The 6,160-nt window shown below is 40.9% G+C and overlaps 1 long non-coding RNA gene across 1 annotated transcript; it reads left to right on the forward strand.

Annotated features, from left to right (window-relative positions):
- The first annotated feature begins 1,792 nt into the window (after positions 1-1,792).
- Positions 1,793-5,936, forward strand: LOC116652958 (uncharacterized). Its single transcript, XR_004306218.2, has 2 exons — positions 1,793-4,212; positions 5,385-5,936. It is a non-coding gene; the product is annotated as an uncharacterized LOC116652958 (long non-coding RNA).
- The last annotated feature ends 224 nt before the right edge of the window (positions 5,937-6,160 follow it).

Raw genomic sequence — 6,160 nt, forward strand, 5'->3', positions numbered from 1 at the left:
CTGAATCTCCCCTCTATTAGTTTGAAACCATTTCTCCTATTACAACAGGCTAAAGAGTCTGCCCCCTTACTTTATATAGTTCCCCTTGAGATACTGAAAGGACGCTATTAGGTCTCTCTGGAGCCTTCTCCAGGTTGAACGGCCCCACCTCTCTCAGCCTGTCCTCACATGAGAAGTGTTCCACCTCTTGGATCATTTGTGTGGCCCTCCTCTGGATGCACTTCAACAGTTCCTTGTTTCTCCTGCACTGAGGACTCCACATCTGGTCGCAGTATTCCAGGTGAGGTCTCACCAGCACAGAGCAGAGGGGCAGGATCACCTCCCTCACCCTGTTGGCTATGTTTCTTTTGACGCAGTCCATGTTTCTTTTCATGGTTCCCATTTTCTTGATATTATACAGTTAATTTGATACAGTCCTATGAATTCAGTATATGTACTTGCTTTCCTATGAAGATGGAGAAACTAAAGCACAACAACACTAATTACCAGCCTGTGGAAGGTAAATCTGTGGCAAAACTGAACCTAAACTTCAACTTGTAGTTTTTCATCTCGGCCACCAACCATCTTTCTGGTACCATTATTCCTTATGCAAATCATGTCTAGTGTGGGTGTTTTCACTGCATAGCAACTTTTCTGAGAAACACGGGCTGATTTCATCTTACTGGAGCAGCCAACCAAAAATCCTTTTATGCTCACAGGTAAAAATAATGAAATTTGTTCTTGTAGCTATCCGTACAGTGGAAATTTAATTTTCTGGATAACTTCATCATCTTTTACTATCAATTCAGTCATGTATGTAAAATATTTTTAGTATCAGGTCGACAAGTTAGTGCTTCTACATTCACCTAGCATTGCTAAATCAGTGCTGAGCAGTCACTGATGTCTACAAGCCCTTCCATGTTGCTGCCCTGGGAAGCAGAAGCATGAAATTCTGGCTTTGGAGTTTAGTACTCGGGAGCTAACTGCACTCATGCAATTATCGTTGTTAACAAAAATAGTGAAGGTAATTATTTCTCAGCAAGTCTAGCACTTTCTAACAGTGCATGCATAATAAGTGAATAGCTGACCTCAGAATACTTGATTTGATTGAGGAAATGAAAGATGCTCACAAATCCGATTATGGCTCTATCTTCCTACTCTATCTCCATCTTTCTTTCTTTCTTTTTTTTTTTTTTTTTAAATATAAGTTTAATTTTTATTTTTTATTTTTGGTGTGTTTCTCTGCAACATGCATACACAATAATAAATAAAGTTCTGACCTTTAAATAGTCGCAAAAAGGGAATGCTTTGTGTAAAAATTGACAGTTGGAGGTATTTGTCAAGTTAGCAGTAAATGTACTGTGAAAGAACTAGGGCTTAATGAATTATTTGCACTCCAAAATGTGGTTTCTTTTTAATCATATTTTACCATTGCGCTGCATGTGTATATCTGTATTACAACAGAATTATTGCTCTACACTTTATGTACAATGCTCTGCATTGTAATGAAGAATCAGTGTTCTTAATGTGTAAGAAAAGAGCATTCCAATTGTCGATTTTTTTATGATTATGCTTTGAGAAACAAGAGTATCTTCCCCATAAAAGTTGGAGGAAATAATGAGATCCTAATATTTTTTCTATTATGGATATGCAGGGTTTTAAAGCTATATGATCTGTGTTCTAAAGATTTCTTTCCATGGAACATTAACAGTCAAATTAGTCCAGATGCAGCAGAAGGGAGTCTTGGAGGATTTATTTTAAGATTAGCTGCTGTTCACTGAACAGTGATGGAAATTTGCCCAAAATTTCTTCCTTTCTTTTTTTTTTCTTAGTAGATGCAGTTGATGGGAAAAGATATAATAAATAGAGTAATATTATGATTTTGCTCACTGGACCTGCTTCCAGATGATTAAATTCCCATTTTTCATTCAGTGGTTCTCAGACTGGAATGACCAACTGACAAAAACAATTATTCTCACAGGAACATGTATGCTGACTTTGGAAACCTGTACTGAAGCCTTGTAAATGGCCTTTCGTTCTGTGTAATTCTGGATGAATGTTTTGCCTTCACTGTTATATAGTCTCCTATTTCCAGCCCTTGTGCTGGACAAGAGACAGGGTAGCGGGGATGGGCTGTGCTGCCCCAGAGCTCCAAGACAAAGGCAACATGGCTTGGCAATCAGCCTTTCCCACTGCAACTGGCCTCAACTCTCTTCCTTAACAGGTTCCAAAAATCTGATATTGCAAATGTATAGTATAAGGACATTTGACCTTTTAGTGGGGTCATCTCACTCTTGTCTAGAGGGAGTGTTAGGGAATCACCTTCTCTATCCCCTGATTCTTTCAGTTCCAAGATCTTCTACATGAGAAATAGTATCCTTGTTCAGCGCAGTTATTGTTCCAAATTGAGGTGATTAATGATGAACATTTTTGGTTTAGCATCTGCCGAAGTATCTAACTGAAGCTGCCACTCACACTGTCTTACAACAAAAAACTGGGCAAAGAAGAGATCTTCAGATTTGCATAAATTATGCTCCTTTCCATGTTTTTCTGGTGCTGATACCAGATGGGACCAAAAGAGCAAACTTAACACATGATGAGAATCGTATTATTTCCAGTAGTCTCAGAGAAAAAGTGATTTGTGTTGTTCACTGTCACAAATCTAAGACAATTGACTGTTAGGTGTCCTGGGTGAAAAAACTTGTCATACAATCTACATCTCAAGTGTCAACGAAAAGCTTTCAAAAATGCTCATGCTTCTAGTAGGCCTTGGATATCTAATTTCATTTGTGCCTTTAAATACCTCTTCTCTACAATGATGTAGCACATTATTTTAGAGATACCCTCTGGCTATTAATTCGAGGGAATACAGGGTCCATTAATTTATTGAATCATAGAATCATAGAATTACCCAGGTTGGAAAAGACCTTGAAGATCATCAAGTCCAATCGCAGCCTAACCAGAACCCTAACTCTAAAAATCCTACACTAAATCATATCTCTGTGTACCACACACTTGGAAAAACAAAGATGTCGATTAAGTGTTGTTACCACAGAAAGAGATGCAGCACCTGAAGGGATGTCCAACATACCAAACTGCTTTCCAAGTTCAAAGAGAACATCCTCTAAAAGCAGTCACCTGTCAGGGAACAGAACTTTCCCTAGAACTTCAGACCTATTCAGTTCTGCCAAGTTATGGTGAATGTGAACAGACCATTACTGAAATGATACAATTGCTTGTTGTAGCATGTTTGATAGACTACATATTAAAATATTGAAATGACATTTTTTTCTGCTTGCAGCTGTTGTAATCATCTAGAAAACTTCTACATGTCAGCTTTTAGTCTGACATACTCTTTTCTTGTTAAGTGACCTTGACCATGGAAGGATGAGTAATGACAAACTTTTGGTGATTGTTAACTGTGGAAAAAGTGGAAAAAATTGGCAGCAAAGCTAATTTATCTCACTGAATAATGAAGAGAGTTAAACAAGAAAAAATAAAAAAAGGAGTGAATGAATGAAGGCAGCAAGGCAGGCAGGAAGGGGGAAAGGAAGAAAATTAAGCTACAATTAATCTTTTATTTCTATTCTCTTTTTGTGAAAAAATGGAGAAAAATGTAAGAAAGAAAAAAATATTCTGCACCATAAATTTCAAAGTGCTCGTATGAAGGCTGGTTTAATGTTGCTTTTTGACATGATTTTTTACTCATTAGACACATTAATGAAAGGTTTGATGGATACAGATATGGCCAGCAATGAAAATCCCCTTATTTTTACTGTACCACCTCCTCCCAGAGATGTGATATTTCTGCAGTGCTAGAATTCTGTTCCATAGAATCAGAGAATAGCTTAGGTTGGAGGGAACCTTAAATATAAACCAGTTCTAACCTCCTACTGTGGTCAGGGCTGCCCCCTACCAGCCCAGGCTTTCCAGGGCCCACCCAACCTGGCCTTGAGCACCTGCAAGGATGGGGCACACAGAACCTCTCTGTGCTGTCTGTTTTAGCATCTCACCACCCTCTGAATAAAAAATTTCTCCCTAACATCAAACCAAATTTTCTCCTGTTTCTGTTAAAAGCCATTTCCCCTTCTCCTGTCACTGTCAGACTGCATAAAACGTCAATCCTCTTTCTGCTTGTAAGCTCCCTTCAAGTAGTGAAAGGTTTCAAGTGCTCCATAGAGACTTCTCCAAGCTAAAGAAGCCCAATTCCTTCAGCCTTTCTTTATAGGAGAGGTCTGGACCTGAGCAAGGCCTTTGACATGGTCCCCCATCACATCCTCATCTCCAAATTGGAGGGAGGTGGATTTGATGGGTGGACAACTAGATGGATAAGCAATTGGTTGAAAGGCCGCAGACAGAGGGTGGTGGTCAATGGCTCTATGTCCAGGTGGAGGCCGGTAACGAGCGGCGTCCCTCAAGGGTCTGTCTTGGGACCGGTGCTCTTTAACATCTTTATTAATGACATCGATGAGGGAATGGAGTGCACCCTCAGCAAGTTTGCTGATGACACCAAGCTGAGTGGTGCAGTTGATACGGTGGAGGGAACAGATGCCATTCAGAGGGACCTTGACAGGCTGGAAAGCTGGGCTCGGGTGAACCTAATGAGGTTCAACACGGCAAAGTGCAAGGTTTTGCACTTGGGCCGGAAGAACCCCAGGCACCTGTACAGGCTGGGAGGAGTTGTCCTTGAGAGCAGCTCAGCTGAAAAAGACCTAGGGGTCCTGATAGATGAGAAACTTAACATGAGCCAGCAGTGCGCTCTGGCAGCCCAGAAAGCAAATGGGATCCTGGGCTCCATCAGGAGAGGGGTGGTCAGCAGGGATAGGGAGGTGATTGTCCCTCTCTACTCTGCTCTTGTGAGGCCCCATCTGGAGTACTGTGTCCAGGTGTGGAGCCCTCAGTACAAAAAAGATATGGAAATTTTGGAAAGGGTCCAGAGGAGGGCCACAAAGATGATCAGGGGGCTGGAGCACCTCCCCTATGAGGACAGGCTGAGGGAGTTGGGTTTGTTCAGCCTGGAGAAGAGAAGGTTGCGGGGTGACCTCATTGCAGCCTTTCAGTACCTGAAGGGAACTTACATCCAGGAGGGGAGTAAACTCTTCGAAAGGGCTGATAATAGCAGGACTAGGGGAAATGTTTTTAAGTTGAAGGAGGGAAGATTTAGGTTGGATGTTAGGGGTAAGTTCTTTACTAGAAGGGTGGTTAGGTCCTGGAACAGGCTGCCCAGTGAGGTTGTGGATGCCCCGTCCTTGGAGGTGTTCAAGACCAGGTTGGACGGGGCCCTGGGCAACCTGATCTAGTAAATGTGTATGTTTGGTGGCCCTGCTAGGCAGGGGGGTTGGAACTACATGATCCTTGAGGTCCCTTCCAACCCGGGTAATTCTGTGATTCTGTGATTCTGTGAGGTGCTCCAGCCCTCTGATCATCTGTGTGGCCTTTCTCCAGAACCACTCTAACAGCTCCACATCCCTCCTGTACCATATCTAAGTACTTCTGATTCTGCCTCTGTAGCAGGGCTCCAAACTGAAGCCTGTGAACTGTACAAGCTGTTCGAAATGTATTAACCATTGTTTTTTTTCATATTATTCCGGCAGATGACAGAGAAATAACATTCAGGTACTGAGAAATTCCATGGTGAGTGATTGAGCAATATATTTATGTATCAATATTTTCAGAAGAAAATACAGCCACTGATAAAAACTCTCACTAATTTGAGCCAGGGTTTCTTTTTGTGCAGGTAAATGAATGTCATCCTTGCAAAGAAGAGTCAGATGATTATGCTGAGATAATTTTCAATTTCTTATCAATCCTGTATTGGTACAACCATTGTGATTCTCTTGATTTTTTTTTTTCCCACTGAGGTATTTTCTTTAGAAAATGTAGAAACAGCAGAATTTATTAAGCTTGTGATAACTTACCTAACCTGTCAAATAAATAATTCTTTTTGCCTGGATGAATCAAAGTGCTTCTTTTCTAACAGTATCTAATAACAAAAATGTTCTGGTGGTAACTGCAATGTGATTTTTTTGCAGCTTGTGTTTCCATTTGTTCATTTTAGGTTACTAAGGAAGTGAACCAGAGGGTTCCAATTAGGCAGAGATGATAATGGACACTGAGAGGTAACAATAGTCTGTCACCACAATGCTAGGACAGAGATATGGGTTTTGAAACAGAAAGTTGA

The sequence above is a fragment of the Coturnix japonica genome, chromosome 2 (assembly GCF_054131305.1).
Source record: "Coturnix japonica strain WE chromosome 2, WE-NBRP24, whole genome shotgun sequence".
NCBI classification, from domain to species: Eukaryota; Metazoa; Chordata; class Aves; order Galliformes; family Phasianidae; genus Coturnix; species Coturnix japonica.